Source organism: Marmota flaviventris, chromosome 12 (genome assembly GCF_047511675.1).
Source record: "Marmota flaviventris isolate mMarFla1 chromosome 12, mMarFla1.hap1, whole genome shotgun sequence".
Lineage (NCBI taxonomy): Eukaryota > Metazoa > Chordata > Mammalia > Rodentia > Sciuridae > Marmota > Marmota flaviventris.
In genome coordinates, this window is record NC_092509.1 from 90,704,694 (window position 1) to 90,725,408 (window position 20,715).

General features: G+C 31.7%; 1 non-coding gene across 1 annotated transcript; it reads left to right on the forward strand.

The window, feature by feature from the left end:
• Positions 1-20,209: 20,209 nt before the first annotated feature.
• Positions 20,210-20,313, forward strand: LOC114092480 (U6 spliceosomal RNA). The gene has a single exon (XR_003582734.1). It is a non-coding gene; the product is annotated as a U6 spliceosomal RNA (small nuclear RNA).
• The last annotated feature ends 402 nt before the right edge of the window (positions 20,314-20,715 follow it).

The following is a 20,715-nucleotide window of genomic DNA, read 5'->3' on the forward strand; positions in this document are numbered from 1 at the left end:
TGAAGAGAACTCACTTCTTATTCTCACCCTTTTTCTCTCAGATTTTTTATTACTAGTCAACTGGGTTTTAAAAATGCCTCCTACAGTATTTTTTACTAGGATCTACTGTAATAAAAAAAAGGATCAATTTTAGGATATATAGGATGAAAATGGAAAAATGATCTTTGCCCTCAATAAAGTATGGATTTATTATAAATTAAATGGGATTTATTTTTAATTGTTTTCACTGTTCTAATAGGAGTAAAGAAAACAATTTAGAAAATCTTAAGAGTTAAATTTGATATGTATAAAAATACAAATAACTTAGAAATTGTATATTTAAAATTTTATTTTACAGATAAAAATATGTGTGTGCAAGATGATTTATGGCAAAATTAGCTAAAGACAACAGTAATTTTTTTAAATTTATACATTTGAATTATAAGTTCAGTTTTAAACAAATCAAAGAAAAATAGTATAAATATTGCTGGTTCTGAATAATTTTGTTGTTCATGGTGAATCTTTCAAATCTATTGGGGTTAACTTAAATTTTACACATGATTTACCAAAGAGAATAAAGATAAAGGCAAAACATTGATAATTATATCTTTATAACCAACACTCAATTTCCCAGTGTACCACTTACTAGAGTAGATGCATAATCACCTCTTTTCCAAATCTATACTTCATACTTTAATTTTTAACGTAGCAGTACAAACTTCAAAACCACAAAGAGATTTCAACAGTTGACATCTATAAGAGGGAAATAATTGACCCAATTTTGTGATCAATGGAAGAAAGTCAGTCCCTGTGAACAAAAGAGGTTACAGATTCCTTTATATGCAGAAGTTCCATAAAATTGGTATCATTCTTTTTCAGCTTTTGAAATTCTTCTTGAGGTAAAAATAAAATAAATGAAGTTCAGACAGTGTCAGAATGTTGCTTAAAAAACATGAAACAAATGGTTGCTTTCCCAGCTTGTCCACTGACTTTGAAGCACCTTATTGCAACACAGTTCTTCGAGTTCTGTCAGGTAAGTGTTGTCATTACGTTATAATAGATGGAGAGAAGTTTTCAGACTCTGTTCAATATCATTTTAAGTTTTCCCTTACCCAGAATAGTTTTTTTATTTACTCTAGATCAACATACCCAGAGATTTTTGTATAAATATTTGTTGTACATAAGGAAATAAATAACTGCATTTTTTTTCTTTATCCATTCCTTTTTAATTTTGTGCCATCACAAAAGCTAATACTACTTAATACTAATACAATTGTCCCTCAGTATACTTGGTGGATTGGTTCCAGGAGGCCTAGTGGATAACTAAGTTCATGGATGTTCAAGTCCCTTGTATAAATTTGTGTAATATTTACATGTAACCTTTCCACATCCTCCTGTATATTTTAGTCATCCCTAGATCACTTAATAGTAACTAATACAATGTTAATGGTATCTCAACAGTTGTTAATTGTTTAGGGAATAATAACAAGGTAAGTGTTCCTTCCTGTTTAGTACAGACACAAGATTTCCCCAATATTTTCAATGTGTGGTTGGTTAAATCCACAGATGCAGAACCTATTGATACAGAAGGCTGTCAATGCTTGTAAATATAATAGTAGTATGCATGCAACATTTTGTAAAGTTCATTCCAACATAAAAGTTGTCTCATATGTGTTATGAAGCAAAATATACTATGTAATTATAATTTATGTAACTCATGTTGTTGTTTGTTAAGTAAACCATGTCATTCACTCTGCAATAACTTGTGTTAGTATATTTATTTTATAGACCATATTAATATAAATATATTATAAAATCATACAAATTTATGTACAATTGATTATTGTTTGTTAGGTTATCACATACACATACCAAACCAAAGGAATTAAACCATTAGAAATTATAATTTTTTTTAAAAAGTGGAACTTATTTTTTCTCTTTCATCTCTTTGAGATTAAACTTCAGAAAAGTTTTCAATTTTTTCTTGTTTTTTATTAAAAGTTTGTATTTCTCTCATATTTATATCCCCAAATGTCCCCTGTGATTCATCTAAGTTGGAATAATTAAAATCTAGATTAGGTTTGATATCATGTAGATGTCTACTCTTTTGCCCTTTATGCTTTTTTATTTTTTATTTTTTTTTTTAATCTTCCTGAACTTAGTCTTTTGTAAGCCCCAGTCCTAAAAACTCTTGTTTATATACACTCTTCCATGACTCTTATTTTTTATCCAGGGTATATTCATCATTTAAAATATCAATTGTAAAAGAAAGACTGTTTGAAGCATCTTAAGATGACTCATGGTCTAGAAAAGGCCACTCAAAATGTTCACTTTTCCTTATGCTCTACCAGACTTTAAAAAAAAAAAAAAAGTTCTTTGAAAAGTTTACCATTATCCAGGGAGCAAAGAAATAGCTTTGGTTACCTTTTAAAGAGTTATCAGCTAAGATTACAGTGTTCCCGCTCATCAATTTGCTTTTCCACACTGATCTCTGACTTGAAATTTTCAGGCTGTCTTGAAGGTCAAGTAACGAAATAGCGCCATTCATTATAGGGAACATCACTCATGCCCTTTAGCTTGGAGGACCCTGCTGTTCCATAGGTATGATGGCAAACGGAGGGTTAGGAAGGCTCTAGCTTATGCTGACCTTTGTAAGCTCCGTTGCAGTAGAAGTAAGAATAAATGTAGAGAAATGTCTCTTCTTTTGAAAACATCTTGTTAAAATTTCACAACTCAAAAAGGTGTCCAAATGTTCCATCTTTTTAAAGAACCTAAATTTTAAAATAAAAGTAAGAGAGATTATACATATACTCTGTATGTTCCTGGATTGTTAGCAATTTAACAGTACTTCTCTCATAGGAACATTGGGTTTAATATTTAATATGCCCTTTTCTAGGCTGTTTTCAAGATAACTCAAGCATGTTCTTTATGACAGGACTTCAGTCAGCATGGAGTCAAGTGTAACTATCCTCTACTTCTTTTTATAGAAAGGATTAATTGTGTTTTTTTTTAACTTCTGAGTGACAATTACTCTGATGGAATTCTTTCACAGTTTCTGTCCTCTCCAGGCTCAGTGGGGTGACAACTGATGTTATTCCTATAACATCAAAACCTGACCTATAGGAACTTGACCTGAACTTGTATATGAGCAAGAAATTTAACTGAATAATGAGTAAGAAATACAATTTCATTTTATATGAACTATTATATATTTTGTCTCTCTTTGCTTCATCAAAATAACCTACCTTAGTTAATTCGCTCTTACAATTTAGGTTATCACAGTGTTTTAGCTCAGAAAATAGAAGCACTTCTCATTCAAATACAGAAATTATCTACTTAGAATGTTTATAATTTTGCCATTAAATTCTAGCAGCTAAAAAACTCACATTTTCAAGATCAATTCTGATAGTTCTATCATATAAAATTGTACTCACACGCATTCTATTAATATGCAAACAGTATTAATTTGCATGAACAATTTGCTGCAATGTGTATCATAAAAGGAATCTATCAACTTAATCTTCAAGTTTCATTTATTTTCACTTACTTTATATCTGCTCATTTTTTTCAAAAGTTTTACCTTATTATCATATTATTTGAGATATTGTCTCTTGGGATTCAGAAACAATGTTTAACAGGTAATTCTTTCCAAACACAGATTTTCTTCTGTTTTCTTCATTTCCTTCTCTCTACCATTCCTTAGTTTACTGATAGATTAGAGGTATGTAACAATATCTTTTATTTAAGAGTCTCAGAAGATATAGTACAAAGGTTCTTTATAATCTTCCTATAACTGGAGACACTATTGAAGGTCAAAGATTCTAAACTTTGGTCACTTGTTTGGCCAATCTCATTTGTAAAAGTTCAAGGCACCAAAAACTAATATCTATGTAATTCTCAAATATTATGTATTTTGAAAAAAGGACTTTATAAATCAAATGCAATTTTCTATCTATCTGGAAAAAAATAAAGTGATATCCAAGATAATATAATTATTAAAGAAATCTAGAATTTAACTCTCATTTTTCCCCAAGAGTAAGGCAAAAGCATTATTGTAGCTGAGACTCACTGCTAAGTTTAGAATTTATTTGGTGACTCAGTTCTAGTAAAGCTTAATTACTCTACCAAAACTAAAAATAACCCCCCAAACAATTTTTTTAAACTGTAAATTGAAAGAAAGTTAGAAACATTTATTTCTTAGCACAATATATATAAAGTCATCTTGTCAATAGTATTAAAAAAGATTGTGCACCAGGCAAAATAAATTTAACATCATCTAAATTGCTACAGAAGACTGACATGTTGTTTTAGCAGTTTTGATGTTAATGCTCAGATTTGATATTAATCCACTGCCCAGTTGGATTAAATGGAGGAAGAAAAGTGATTAGTGCTATATGTACTTGCAGAGTGAAATCTAGGTAGAAAGAAGTAAATAGAAAGCTAGTGTTATTTTAAGAAACTATGAATTGTATGTATATGTAGGTATATGTGTATGCAAATATAAATTAGTGAAATGATGAATCTTTTTATTTTTTTGATTCATTTGTCACCCAATTTTTCCCATTCTGCAAATTTTAAGAGATAGGAGATTAGTCTTTCCTGATGAAAGATTGTGACAAATAGATAAAAACATAGAAAAATGCTAACTGGACAAATCAAGGTAATGTGTGAAAGATAGAAATTTGAGAATAAAAATATAAATGAAATATAGATAGTATAAGAACTGGTGAACAAAGATAAATTACTTAAAAATATGATTTAGAACAGAAAAATAGGTAGAAAGTACAACTGTATCCTCAATACATCACAGTCCAATTCTGGACTATGTGCATGTACACTTGTGCACACACACAAATGGTCCCCAATTTACCACAGTTCAATTTAAAAAATTTCAACTTTACAGTGGAATGAAAGTGATATTAACCCAATAGTAACCACACTTGCAATTTTAATTTTTGATCTTTTCCAATGCTAAAAATACATGATACAATACTTCCTGAAGCGGGCTTTGGCAGTGAGTTTCTAGTCAGCTACTTAATAATTTAAGTGCAGATGACCAATACCCTATAGTGTACTGTGTTGCTAAGGTATGATGTTTGCTAGGTTAAAAGTCTCAAATTTGATTTAATATATTTTCAATTTGTTCTGGGATTATTGGGACACAACCATGTCCTAAATTGAGGAGAATTTGGATATAGAAATATAAAGATATGTAGATAGGTGGATAAACAGATTAATTTTTATGTTAACTAATGTGTGTGATAAGATTTGAAAAGAGGCTATAGGGATTGTCATGGTTTAGATGTTAGGTGTCCACCAAAAGCTTATGACTGAGACAATTCAAGGTTTATTGGTGGAATGATTGACTTATTAGACCCTTAACCTAATCAATGCATTAATTCTGCTGATAAGAATTAATTGGCTGGTAACTGTAAGCAGTTAGGGTGTGAGTGGAAGAGATAGATCACTAGAGGCATACCTTGGGGATTTAAATTATGTCCTTGGTGAGTGGAGTATCCCTCTCCTTCTTGGCGGCCACATCTTGAGCTGTTTTTCTCCTTCACACATTTCCATCATGATGTTTTGCCTCACATTGGACCTAGGGCTCAGAGCAATTGAGTTGGTAGTTAATGGAATAAGACCTGAAACTGAGAGCACCAAATAAACTTTTTATCTAAAATTTTTCTAGCCAGATCTTTTGGTCAGAGCAACAAAAAAGATGACTAAAACAGCAACTAATAACATTTACTCTGGTCTAATTCCTAGATTAGATTAATCCACTTTGAGTTGAGGTTTGTGCATGGTGAGAGATAGGGGTTTGTTTTCATTTTGCTGCATATGGATTTCCAGTTTTCCCAGTACCTTTTGTTGAAGAGGCTATCCTTTCTCCAATATGTTTTTGGCACTTTCGTCTAGTATGAGGTAACTGTATTTATGTGCGTTTGTCTCTGTGTCCTTTATTCCATACAAGTCTACAAGTCTATTTTGGTGCAATACTATGGCATTTTTGTTACTATTGACCTCTAGTATAGCTTAAGGTCTAGGAAGTGGATCAAAGACTTTGGAATTAGACCAGAGACCCTGTGCCTAATAGAAGAAAAAGTAGGCCCAAATCTTCATCATGTTGGATTAGGCCTCGACTTCTTAACAAGACTTCTATAGTGCAAGAATTAAAATCAAGAATCAATAAATGGGATGGATTCAAACTGAAAAGTCTCTTCAGCAACAATCAGTGAGGTGAATAGAGAGCATACAGAATGGGAGCAAATTTTTACTACAAGCACATCAGATAGAGCATTAATGTCCAGGATACATAAAGAATTAAAAAAAAGTTAACACCAAAAAACAAATAATAAATGGTCTAAAGAATTGAACAAACACTTCTCAGAAGATGTATATCAATAAATATATGAAAAAATGCTCAACATCTCTAGCAATTAGAGAAATGCAAGTCAAAACTACTCTAAAATTTCATCTTACTCAAGTCAGAATGGCAGTTATTAAGAACACAAGCAACAATAAGGGCTGTCGAGGATGTGGAGAAAAAGGCACACTCTTACATTGCTGGTGGGACTGCAAATTGGTGCAACTAACTTCTCTGGAAGGCAGTATGGAGATTCCTCAGAAAATTTGGAATGGAACCACCATTTGACCCAGCTATCCCACTCCTCAGTTTATAGCCAAAGGACTTAGAAACAGCATACTACAGGGACACAACCACATCAATGTTTATAGCAGCACAATTCACAATAGCTAAATTGTGGAACCAACACAGATGTCCTTCAATAAATAAATGGATAAAGAAACTGTTATATATATATATATATATATATATATATATATATATATATATATATATATATATGAAATATATACATTATGGAATATTATTCATCATTAAAAGATAATATAATTTTGGCATTTGCAGGTAAAAGGATGAAGTTGGAGAATATCATGCTAAGCGACAGAAACCAACATCAAAAAACCAAAGGTTGAATATTTTCTCTGATAAGTGGATGCTGATCCATAATGAGGGTTGGGGCAGGAGCATGAGAGAAATGGAGGAACTTTGTATAGGTCAAATGGGAGAAAGGGGATGGGAAGGGACATGGGGGTAGGAAATATTGTGGAATGAGATGGACATCATTACCCTAGGTACACGTATGAAGACACAAATGGTGTGACTCTATTTTGTGTACAACCAGAGAAATGAAAAATTGTGCTCCATTTGTGTACTAGGAATCAAAATGTATTCTGCTGTCATGTATAACAAATTAGAACAAATAAATAAATTAATTATAGGAAGCGCAGCAGGATAAAACAGACACTAGTATGGCAGTATGTATAAATGAGGCTATATAACCAATGTGATCCTGCAATCTGTACACATGGGAATAATAAGAATTCATACCCCATTTGAAACAAATGTATGATATATGATATGTCAAGATCAATGTAATGTTTTGAGCAACTAATAAATTTCTGATGTTTAAAAAATAAATAAATAAATAAATCTATATATTATAATTAATTTAAAAACCCATTTGTTTTCTTTTTTAATATCCAAAAGAACATATACTTCTTAATTCTAGAAGAAATTTTCATTTTCATCTTTATCTCTTGGATATCCCTTAAAAGAAAAAATAATAAAAAGTCATCTTCAAAGAAATTAAGAAATATCTAAATCTTTAAAGTCCAAAATGAGAGCAGAGTATTTCTATATTTAGAAAGTTGAATAATGAGTACAGAAAAGAATGGCTTAGCATACTCTTGCTATGGATCTTATAAAAATTTACATAGCACATTTTATCAGGTAAGTACTATACCTAAAGCTTAAAGTAACATTATTTCCACTCTTCAACAATGGAAATTCAGTGCCAAGGCTGATTGTAGAACCTTGCTGATTTGGTAGCTTGGCAGGCAGAGATGCATGAACAAATGGCTGTTTATGAGTCTAGATAGAAACATACTGTGGCATAAGGTGGAGGAGAGAGAGCACAACTGTAAACAGCTTTATAGTGCTAATCTGGACTGGCTGGGGAGATCTTTTTTTTACACAAAAACATTTATACACGAATAAAACTAAACTGTGATAGAAATTCTAGTAACCCAGAATGTAAGCCTGGATTCTCCCCCAGGAAAAATGAACTAGTTCAAAGATAAATAACTTCAAATAAATGATAATAGACCTATACAAAGTAAATATAATGAAATAGGGAAATAAAATTTTAAAAAGGGGGAAAATATCAAAAGATCCATACTCACCAAAAAAATTGTTGTTGTAGATGGCTAAAAGTCATCTCTAAAACACAACAATTATCTTAATAAAATGAGAGCATTAAATATTTTTTCATAGAAAATAAATGGTGAGAAGAAAGCTCTTAAATTTTAGAAAATAAATAAAATTATGAACTCCAACAGAATTAAAGGATAAATTGAAAGCTGCACAAATGTTATAGGACATTGCTAAAATCACAGTGAGAAAAAAAACAGGACAAGTCTTCAGAAACGAACAGAATGGAATCAGAATAGAAAGAAATTGAGTAAGATACAAATGGTTTTTCACTGTGTAGTAAATCTTAAATATTAATCAACCTTAACTATTATCTCATGATTGAATCAATTAAAATAGAATAAAGAAAAATATTTAAGGATTCAATTTTAAAAGACTTTTCATATATAAAGAACACTTAACTCTACTTTTTTTAAAGGGAACATTACATCCTGGGAGAAGATGCCTTAACATGATTCACTACAAAATAAACCCTACCAAGTGAACTGAATTTTAAATTTCATATTTATCAAGGTTTTGGGCAGTCAGAAAATAAAAGGAGAAAGATTTAATTCTTGTATAAGGTGAAAAAATAGGCAGATCTTCTACCTCTCTACAGCAATTCTCAAAGTGGTAGCACCTGTGCAACAAGGAAGGAAGGTGTGACCTAATAAATTGGTAGGTAGTCAATAATGCTCAGAGACGAACACAACAGGACCAGGGACGGATACAGGCAGGGATATTCTGAACTTACCAGAAACTGTACTCCCTGGGAAGAAAATCTCAGAGAACACCTTTCACAGACAAAAAGAAAAACGATGAATGAATAGTCAAGGGACATTGAAATATTTAATTGTTTAATTGAGTAGGACTCACAGGCAAATAGGGATTCTGGTTACAGAACATACTATAATTTTAACAAGAACAGACAATAAAGAAATATGTGAGGAACCATCAACATGCTGATTTAAAACTTTTAATAGCTAAAATAAAATATTATCATACAAATGCATATTGAATATGAAATGTTTATGTGAGCCACAATAATACATTTTAATAAAAGAATATAAAGAAGAAAATGCAGTTTTTTAAATCTACCCCAAAACGGACATGAAATTTGCTTTTCACCTCACGCCTAATTGTACATTTTAAAATTCTGACTAGATGTAAAAAGTACCCATTCAAAAGAGTAGGAAAAGAAACTAGAATAAAGGATCAAATGCATGAATGAATTAACAAATAACTACTTAAATGAACTACTTAAAAAGCAACTACTTAAATGAATAAATAAATAATAATAAAACTTTTGATTGTAAAGCAAGTAATAAATAAATAATAATAAAACTTTTGATTGTGAAGCAGGTTTGCTAATCACCAATCCCAAAAGAGGGGTGTGTGGAAAGTAGCCAATATCCTCACTATGCAACAACCAGGGATTGGAATTCATGATACTATGCTCATGAGCTGTTGCTTAGTTCATTAAAAAGCACAGATTACCAATTTATTTTTGAATCTCATAAAAACTGTCTCACTCACAAGTTATATAAAGCAAGTTTATTATTTAGAGATAGGTGGCAGAGGACAAAAGAAGTCTTGAAGCTGAGTGAGGGTGGAATACTCTTATAATCCCAGTTAAGTTGAAGCAGGAGGATCACAAGTTCAAAGCTAGCCTCAGCCACTTAGTGAGGCCCTAAGCAACTTAGTGAGACCCTGTCTCAAAATAAAAAATAATTTTAAAAAAAGGGCTGGAGATGTGGCTCAGTGGTTAAGCACCCCTGGATCCCAACTTTGATATAAAAACAAACAAACAAACAAACAAAACAGTCTTGAATTCATTGTGAGACATTCCCCCCAGAGCTCAAGAAAATAGTCAGGGGCAGGTAGATTCTCAACTATGTGTGTTCCACTTTGCACAACAGCTGAAGGAGGCTAAGGGTCTGGTCTCCCTGGGTTCTATACCCCAGGTATCATATATGTGAAAGAAGAAACAGAGTCCAGGCTATTCTTGGATGTTCCTCCCTAATTCAAGATGCTACATTCCCTAAGAGGATCAAGAACAAGGCCTGAACTGTTTAGGAAGTTCTACCCTATCTCACCACACTGCAGTCCCAGCACAGTCTACAGTAATTGAGAAATATAAACAAGAAAGGCGGGAGAACAGAATTGGTCCAAAACCACCTTAAGAATTGTGCTGAAGTGATTTGATCTAGCAGTTAGTTCATGACAGTCAAAGGTTTCTACATAGTCCATTGGGGCTTAACATTTCCTAATGAAAAGACTCAAACCTCATATAATATTCACCTGCTACAGAAATGCTTAAACAAATATCAAGTTCACCGAGTTTACAAAAAGTCAATTTGAAGTTAATCTGATATGGTAAATTAAAATGTGTTATTAACATAATACATGGATCAAAAGTAAAATCTAAAAGAAATGTATGACAATAAGAACACCTTGACATATACATGTGTGTATTTGCATGCAAATAAATATCAATATATTTACACACATGCTCTAAAATTATACTTTTATACTTTACTAGAATTATGTTCAAATATAAGATATATATATGTTGTAGATTGCTTTTTGATTACTATTTATTGAAATTGCATCAGATCTTCTACTGAAATTGTATCCTGCATAAGGTCTCACTTTTCAGTAGTTTTTTCTGTATTTTCTTGCCTGCTATTTATTAATATTCACCATACATTTTTACCTTTGTAATTTTACACTCTATTAAAACTTGGTAAAATGTTACAATACTATACTCATGATTTCCTATTGTATTGCAATATTCAAAATATCACATTTACATGAATAAAATAACTTTGCTCCAAAAAATGTATGTTATAACCACTTTCATTAAAATACAATGTATTTTGCTTTCTTTTCATGTTGTCAAATTTTGCATCTAAATTGACATAGCATATAGAGCTATTTTATGTGATGGCAATAAGTAACTTGTTTCCAGGAAACTAAACCAATTCCATTTTCCTTGTCCATCAGTGATATAAATTGAAATTATCTTTCTGAAAATTAACTTGATACCATAAATATACCAAAATTGATACTAATATAAAATAAAATGAAAACAAAATAAAATAAGCATTTTTTTTTCAAACATTTTGAGAGCAAACATTAATATTAGGTCTGTATTAAAACTGCTCTTTTTGTAGTTTTTCTGCTTTTGAAGTTTGTTTTGCTCAGGCTTTTAATATTGTAAATATACTGAATTTTATAAAAATATCTACTTCTTTGCTGGTAACTTTCTCATATTGGCAAAATTCCTCCGCTGAGTTTCTGCGCTGCATACCAAATTAGGGTCATCAGTCTTGAAATTGTCCTGATATATAATTCAAATAAGGAATTAATGGCCTATAAGTAACAAATTCTGAGACTATAGCACTAACAGTTATATAATACATCCAAAATCAAACTTAATCTATAATAAACATGTAGTCATTACTCTCAAGTTTTAACTTCCTATAAGGAAACATGAAAATGTGACTTATTGTCTATATAACAAGACATGATTATGAATCCACCTGGTATGTTTTTTTCTACTTAGTCATAATAAAAATGATACTATTAATTCATTAGAACATTTTTGAAAGTTATACTATGAAATGAAATCTTTTTAAATCAAACAATTTAAAAATATCTTATTTTTTCAAGTAAAATTTTTAAAAATGTAAAATTCTAGAGGTAATAATTGCAAATATTTTTAAATCAAATATTATAAATAACCTTATTTTTTAAGGCAAAGATTTAAAAATGTAAGTTCTTAAGCAATAGTTGTTACCTGTTTCATTTCTATATACTTAGCCTATGTCTAATGCTTAAACACAGCTGGACCATGAATGTTGGTTGAATGAATTGGTGAATGAATAAGATTTGTGAACTCTGAGAAAATGGGACTCAAGTAAAGCTTCAACAATATTAATTTAAATCTAAAAATGTTTAAATTGTGATTGTTTGGTTTTAGTTAACAAATCAAATATCTACTTAAAGTCAGAACATGAGAATTCTGAAAAAAAGAAAATTTCTCATTTTACTAATGAAAGATAACCCTAAACAGACTTTGGTCAATTTGAATGATTGAATATACTTAGAAAATATTTTTACTTTTCAAGTTGTAATCACAGGTATTAAAAGCTCAGACCATTCTTTAATGATCAACATTAATAAATCAAGATACTAAAGTTTTTTATTTATTTATTTTTTTTAGTTGTAGTTGGACACAATACCTTTATTTTGTTTATTTATTTTTTTGGTGGTGCTGAGGATCGAACCCAGCACCTTGAATGGGCTAGGCAAGCACTCTACTACTGAGACACAACCCCAGGCCAAATCAAGATACTAAAGTAATAAAACATCACTTACTTTCTCTTGCATTTAAGTGTTTTAAGAAGATTATTCTATATTTGCTTATATGTACATAAAGTCAAAATTTCATGAATAACTAATTTTAAAAAATCTTGACAATATCCAAAAACTATTATTTATTTAATTTAACTAAAATATGAAATTGTTAGGGAATATTTAGATTAATTGAACAAAAAAACTTTTCATTTTATGGCTGTATTTTTTGTTTTTTACATTATCTCCAAATACTTTCTAGTCCTGTGAGAACATAGTATATTTTTTAACTAATTATATTTCTAAAATTCTTTTAAATAAAATTGCGGTTGATCAGTCAGGATCATAAGAGCCATAAAAAATGGGCAGAACATAATATCATAAACTGGTAATCAGCCATGTGCAATTCAAAAAAGACTAAATGGGAATATGGAGTGATTATGCAGTTTGCAGTTGCAGAAAGGGGCTGCTACTCAGCAGTAGAATGTAAGGAGTTCAAAATTATTAAACCTGTCCAATGGAAAGGAGGGGCCCTCCTGAGCTGAGATTCAGGTCACTGAAGAGAAGAAGCCATGGCACAGGGATCTCTGAAGGGCATGATGAACTGGAAGTTTCTGGAAGGGTAACCGAGCTGCAAGTCAGAACCAACTGCTTCTACTATAATTAACTATTCCTGGCAGGACAAGAAACCCCTGCTGTGTTATGGTGATGCTAACAGTAGCAGCAAGCAAAGGTAAAAAGCAGTGTGTGTCTTCCTCCTCTCTAGCATCCCATTGTTGCCTTAGAGCTCTCAACTGGTGTCCCCTAAAAGGAAGCCAGTATCACAAAAGCGGATGATAGTTCGAATAGAGGATAAGTCCAAAGGAAGGCAACAGTGGCTAATAAACAGTAGGAATGGAAAACAAGCTGATTTGCAATGCATGTTGGACTCAAAGAGTTCGTTATAAAATATGAAGTGAAATGAATAGTAAAAATTTAAGGGATACTAAAGTTGTAGTTTGAGTTACCTGGAAAGTTCAGTCAGAGATAGAAGTCAGTATGCAAAATTATAAACAGCACTGTTCAGATCCAAAATGTAAAAGGGAGTAGAAAAAATTAGGAAAGAACTCAGAGAAATCAAGGTGAGATACATTTTCAGAAACTCCACAAGAAGCTTTGGTATTGACATGGTCCTTTATATCTCAAATTCAGTCTTAATGGTAAGTTCTTTAAACACTCTCATCACTCATTGGATGAACTTTCTCAAAGAGAAAAATGATGTGACTGTGTTGTCTCTTCAACTGTGTCAATCTGTAAGCAGCCAAATCTTTCTGCATGTTGGCTATCTTCCTATACCACTCTCAACAATTGAGACAATGCTCTTTCATTAGAGTATTTGACTAGCACATTACTGTGTCTATCCAAGTCAGAACAGCTATGAAAAGATAGTGACACACCAAATTCTCAGAATGATAAAGAACGATTGAATCACATACATTGCTTGTGAGGATGTGAAATAGTACAGGCGCACTGGATAACAGTTTGGCAATTCTTTTTTTTGTTTGTTTGTTTTTTGTTTTTTTGGGGGGGTGCATACTAGGAATAGAACCCAATGGCACTTAACCTATGAGTCCCATCCCCAGTCCTTTTTCAGCTCTTACTAAGTTGCTTAGGGCCCCACTGGATTGGTGAGGCTGGCTTTGAACTTGCAATCATCCTGCCTCAGCCTCCCTAGCTGCTGGGATAACAAGCATGTGTCACCACACCTGGCTGGCAATTCTAAATAATCTATTCTTAATAAATCTAAATGTGCAATTATCACTTTACAGAGCAGATCCACTTTTGAACGTGTATACCAGAAAAATAAAAACATTTATTCAAACAAAATCTTTATAAGAACTCATAGCATATTTATTTAGAAAGGGAGAAAGCTAGAATAAAATCAGAAATATTTCAAAAGGTGAATTTGTATGCAAATATGAATAATTTCTCATCAATAAAGAAAAAAATGAACTATTATTACACAGGACCACTGGATGACTTACACTGAGTGGTTACTAATAATTGAGGACCAAGGAAAGAGAAGGTATTGGGAGGTGGGTGTGGTTATAAAATAACAACATTTGGATTATTGTGATGTTGAATCTGTTCAACATCTTGACTATGGGAAGATAAATAAACCTACGCAAGTGAAAAATTGTGTATGACTTATTATAAATGCATAAACACACACAAGTCATTCTGAAGAACTCTGACTATGATTGACAGATTGCAACAGCCCCAATATCTTGGTTAATATATTAAACTTTAGATTTATCCAGGGAAAACCTGGAAAAATGTACAAGGAATCTCTTTGTACTATTTCTTATAACTGCATTTGAATCTCCAAATTTTTCAATAAAATTTTAATTCACAATTTCTAATAGAATGATAAGGATTAAAATGCTATATTTAGACCTGAGAGAAAGTGATACAAAGTAATTGGATTTAAGGAATAAAGAAAACATTATAATTTATGTATTATTAAGTCATTAGTTTTATAGGTAGAGATGAAGCAAGAACTCACAATACACACTTAACTATTGCTAGTTGTATAGACCATTTTAAAGACAAATTTACTCATTTAGTTCTTTGAAGAGGTCATGAGCTGTTCTGGAAGACTGAGTCATCTTTGCCTTATCAATGTATTTGTCCTTATAATTCAGCAATGTTTCTTTCATGTGATTCCTTATCAGGAATTATTTGTTGACTGCATATGCAATCTAACCAATGAGTTAATTGATAGTGGAGACTATGTAAAAGTTGGAGCATCTTGTTTGCCTAGGAAAATTAATATAATCAGAATAAATAGAATCAACTATTTGGATATTATTGGAAAAGGAAACAAAAACAAACACAAATACAAATTTTAAAGGATTTTGATTCATAAAATAAGGGTTTTCATTGGAGATTTTGGAAAAAGGTAACTATACATATTTTCAGAGATATGCACAGAAAGATTTGACTCAGTATGCTTAGACTTGCTTCTCCTAGATTTCATATCTAAATTTATAGCATCAACACGTACACAGTTGTTTTGAACTCTGGATGCATTTTTAAGTCTTCTTTCTTTTTTTACCAAACACATCAAATTAATCTATAATTTCTTTCAATATCACCTTTAAGCTATTTACTTATCCCTATTTTTATTTTCACTGTTCTATTTCTAGTTCTTATTATTTCTCAGTGAAACTATAGAAACTGTCTTCAGACTGGCATCCCAGTTGATCATCTCCTGAGTTTATCATCACTTCTATTGCAAATAGAATTTAATTAAAGCACAAATTTGACAAAGACATACTATTATTCATAGAGTCTCAATAGTGTCTATTTTCAAATGTGTGCATATTAGTATGAAATGATCTCCTGCACACGTGATGGGTGAATTAAAACCAACCTCAAAAATTGAACTGCATTACCTTCCTCTCAAAATGAATTATTTCCTTCAAAAGTTCTTTTGTCTATATATTCCTCCAATAGAGCAAGGAACACTATTTCAATTTATAAATTACCCCTACTTTCTGTACTGATTTTTTAAATCCTTAAGTGTAGGGGCCAGGTCTAATCCAGTACCTGCAAGAAGGTCTGTTTCTTAGTTAACTAAATTGAATTGTAATACTTTATTCTTTCAATAGTTCTTATTGAGGCATTAACAATTGTTAGTCATGTATTACCAAAATGAAAAGCTTGCAATGAATAAAAGATTTAAAAAGCAAAACATTGCTTTCATTCACTGTTTATTTTAGTGGGAGAAACAACTAATAATAAATAAGTGTATAATGATATATCAGAAACTGAAAAGTGGTGTAAAGAAACAACATTTTTAAATGAATCGAACTTATGGATCATATCAGAAGTTGAATATTTTCTTTCTATAACAGGAAAATTGATATATGAATATGTTTGGGGTTGTGCTTGAAATGTGTTTCTAATATTATGAAAAATATAATCATCACACATTTTGAGCCTGTCTATGGATTTTGAGAGAGATATTTCAAATGGGTTTAAGAATTTTACTGATAAAACATTATAGTGTAGCAGAATAAACCACCAGATGCTAAATAATTTTTCTCCAGCTCTTGGGAATATCTTTTGAGTTTAGAACACAGTCTGGAATGGTGATCACGTTTTCCTCAGAATTTTTACTTCATCTTGTTACAGCTATACTATATAAGATTAAAAGGGTTTTGAAAATAAAGGTTACAATGGCCTGAAAATTCAGGGATCATGAAAAGAAGCTTTTCAAGTTATCAAAATTTAAGGAAAAGAGGATATTGTGGTGCTTGTCTGTAATCCCTGTGACTCAGGAGACTGAGACAGGAGTATCATAAGTTTGAGATCAGCCTCAGCAACTTGGTAAGACTCTGTAAGAACCTGTCTAAAAACAAAATTAATAATTTTAAAAAGGACTGAGGATATGGCTCAATTTTAAATGCCCCTGGGTTAAAACTCTAGTACCAAAAAAAAAAAAAAGTTAAGAAAAAGACATTATTTAGTTCTTAGTTATTCAAACTTTACATAAAGTGTTACTTGCTTTTGTTATATTTTAAGTAGAATATTTAGAAAATTATTTTTATGGGAATAACTAATAATTGTTGATTTTCTTCAATCTTTTAGGCCATTCATGCTGTATAACTGGCTATACTTTAAATCTATGTGCAATTTTTTATGAAACTTGAACATTATATAAAAATCAGTTTAAAAAACTGATTTTCCCATTGATCATATGTATCTGTATCTATCTTAACATATCATTCTAAAACATTTTAATATTTATTTATTTTTTGTGGCCAATTTTTCTTTATTTTTTTATTATTTCTTACATACATGACAAACCTTTTAATATTTAAATAAAAGCACATTTAGAAACATTTCAAAATTTGAAACTTCTTGACCACCTACTTTCTGCCAATAGTGGAAAATTTTCATACCTAACCTTATATAATATGGGTGATTATCAAAATGCATGCTCCCAACACAGTTTACTAAGCATCCCTGAAAGAAAGAAAGACCCTCTCACTAGCTATGGTATATACTTTTTTTCTGCACATGCCCAGATTCCCCCATGCTAGCTCTCCCACCAAAGGTAATAACATGAGAGGTGTGCAAGCAAATACCTACAGAAGTTTCTCAGTGATGCCTCATGTGGAGGTAAGATCAACATTCATTACTCAGTGTGTTGTTTATTTTTAAACTGTGTTGTAAAGATACTGTTGAAAATATCAAAAAGATCTGTAAATATCCCCATGGTGATAAAAAAGAGAAGCATGTATGTTTATTAGTAGTACAGAAAATCAAGCCATTTCAGAACTGCTGGACAGTGGTGTAAATGTGAAACATCTTCCAAAAGCTTAGGTGTTCTAATGACCACATATATAATATGAGGAAAGGGGAGGATATACCACCAAAGTTCTGTGCTAAGAGTACTGAACAAAAGTTAATGATAAAAAAAAAAAATAGAAGAAATACTTCACAGAATTATAAACGAAGGCCTCAGCTATGTACTGAAATGTGTATCTATCAGCATTGCTAAGAACGCTCTGAGTGGTATGCTGGACATAAAAGAAGTAAAGGTCTATCACAATGAGTTCAACATCGAAGGAAAATGAGAAAATTCCATAGGCTTTTTGCAAAATTTTCAGAAAGGATATGGCATCAATATTTAAAGATTTTTGGTGATAGAGCTTTGGATGATCACGAAGAGGTGGAGAAACTCACTGATGAGATTGCCAGGGTCATTGCAGGTAAAAACCTGACATGAGCACTGCAAAATGCTGGTGTAATATCACTGTTTGAGTGTGATTTTCCCCCAAAGACATTAACTACAGCACGTGAGATGGCGCTCCAAGAATTAAGGATGCCAAAGACAGAATCACTGTGTGAGATGTGTTCTTGCACCCAGGCATGCATAGGGGCCATCTTGCTGTGAAAGCAAAAGCTCAGTCCCTGCTGTTTTAAAGGAGCAGAGTCCTTACCAGATCATCATCATGCTAACAAAGGGACAGATCACCAGATGCAACTTAACTGATTGGTTTTACATATAATTTGTAGCAGTGGCTCCTGCTCATGGCATGAAATTTGAACTGGATGAGGATGACAAAATTTTGTGATTCCTTAACTACCGTTCTGCTAATGGTCCAAGTGAAATTCTAATAAAACGTAGGTTTATGCCATGTACTTTCCCTTAAATGTGATTTCATTAATTCAGCCATGTGACCACGGTATCCTTAGAATCATGAAGATAAAATATGAAAATACTTCCTAACTAGCAGCAGTGAGCAAAAGCGTGGCAGAAGATTATTCTCAAATTCAGCCTAGCACAAAGGATGCTGTGTATGCTGTTGACAGCACCTAAACTGCAGTGACTGAAGATACATTGTGGATGCCTGGTCTGTGACAATGCTCAGTAATGATGAATAAGGTGATGACTTTGAAACATTCTGGATGTTGAGTGAGGAAAATAAAACAAAACAACAACAACAACAGCAAAAATAAATAAATAAATAAATAAATAAATAAATAAAACAAATGATGGCTGACTTCCTTCCGTATGCAAAAAATATAGCTCCATGCCTGTCAGTAAGCTGGAAAAAGTAGATATAAAAAAATTTAATACCAATAATGAGGCACCTAATGTTCATTCATTGACCAGTGGCAAAATAGCCTAAATGGTTCTGAATCAAGATGACCATGACAGTGATCATGAGGGCAGCATTGTTTACACTGCAGAAAACATGCCTATAGACAACAGGGTCAAAGTTCATGATGGGCTTATCAAGCTAGATCAGTGTGCATGCAAAACAGAACAGGAAATGTGGTAGTGTATAAAATCTAAGGGAGACTTCCACGCCAAAAAAAAACAGTGCTAAAGAGGCTGATAACTCCAGAGGGAACACTTAAAAAGCCATTCAGCAGAATGCCTCCTTGTCTTTAGGGGAAACCACCTCTAGTCTGTCAGCTGCTTCTGAAGTTTCTTCTCTCTGAAAACAATAATAAAAGGCAATGTACAGTAGTAGCCTTTTAGTCAATAAACAAGTAAATAAAAGCATTTTAAGTGGACTGAAAGGTGCCATTCTTTGTGGTTGCTTTTGATTAATAGTCAATACAGGAATTCGGGTGATGCTACTGTGCTGCTTAGTTAACTCAAACACTACCATAGTATTTTTCCACTGCATTAATAGTTTATCATATTTTTTTTTTTTTTACTTTTAAGCACTTATACAGAAATAAGTGTAAGAAAATTACTGTTCCCTGGTAGCATATGAATTTACAGTCAGGAACGATGGTGATGCCAAAATAAAAGAAAATAAGCCACGCAAATTGTCCTCGTGGATAACGAAGTTTGTGACACTTCTGGAATTCCGATAATCCGATATATGATGCAGATCCTAATTTACAAACACATCATTTAATGAATATGTATATCCATACAATTACCTTTAAGCTATTAAATAAGATGTGAATGATGCATTAGTGAATTTCAGGTTTAGACTTGGATGCCATCCTCAATATATCACTGTGTATGTGTACAGATATTCCCAAATCCCCTCCTCAGATAAAAAGAGAATCTAAAATCTTGCACTCATTTCAGCAGGACATACACTATATTTGGAACAATATAGACATAATAAGCATGTCCCTTTCACAAAGATGCCCTGAAAAGTTGTGAAACATTCCATTTTCTTGTATAAAAATATAGTGAATACAATTAATTTGTGCAATTAATATGAATGAATAACTACAGTAAAAAAAAAAAGTTCCCAAATTTGAAATACATCTTATCTGAAGCATTTTTGAAAAAGGATATTCAACCTGTACTAACGAACTAGGCTGATAGTTCTCCCCTGCAATTTTATTTTTATGTAATATAGGTGCTTGATACTGAAAACTGTTAAAATATTACCAGGAACTTAAACTAAAAAAAGTTCCTTGTTTTATCTTTCTCTTTCTTAAGGACATTCATCATTAGTTTTTGGCAATTTCTGTTTTTTCCTGTCCTAGTATTAAACTCCTTACTGTAGAAAATATGTTCATACTATTATTATTTGATGTATTATTTTGCATTCTTATAAGTATAATGAAATTTA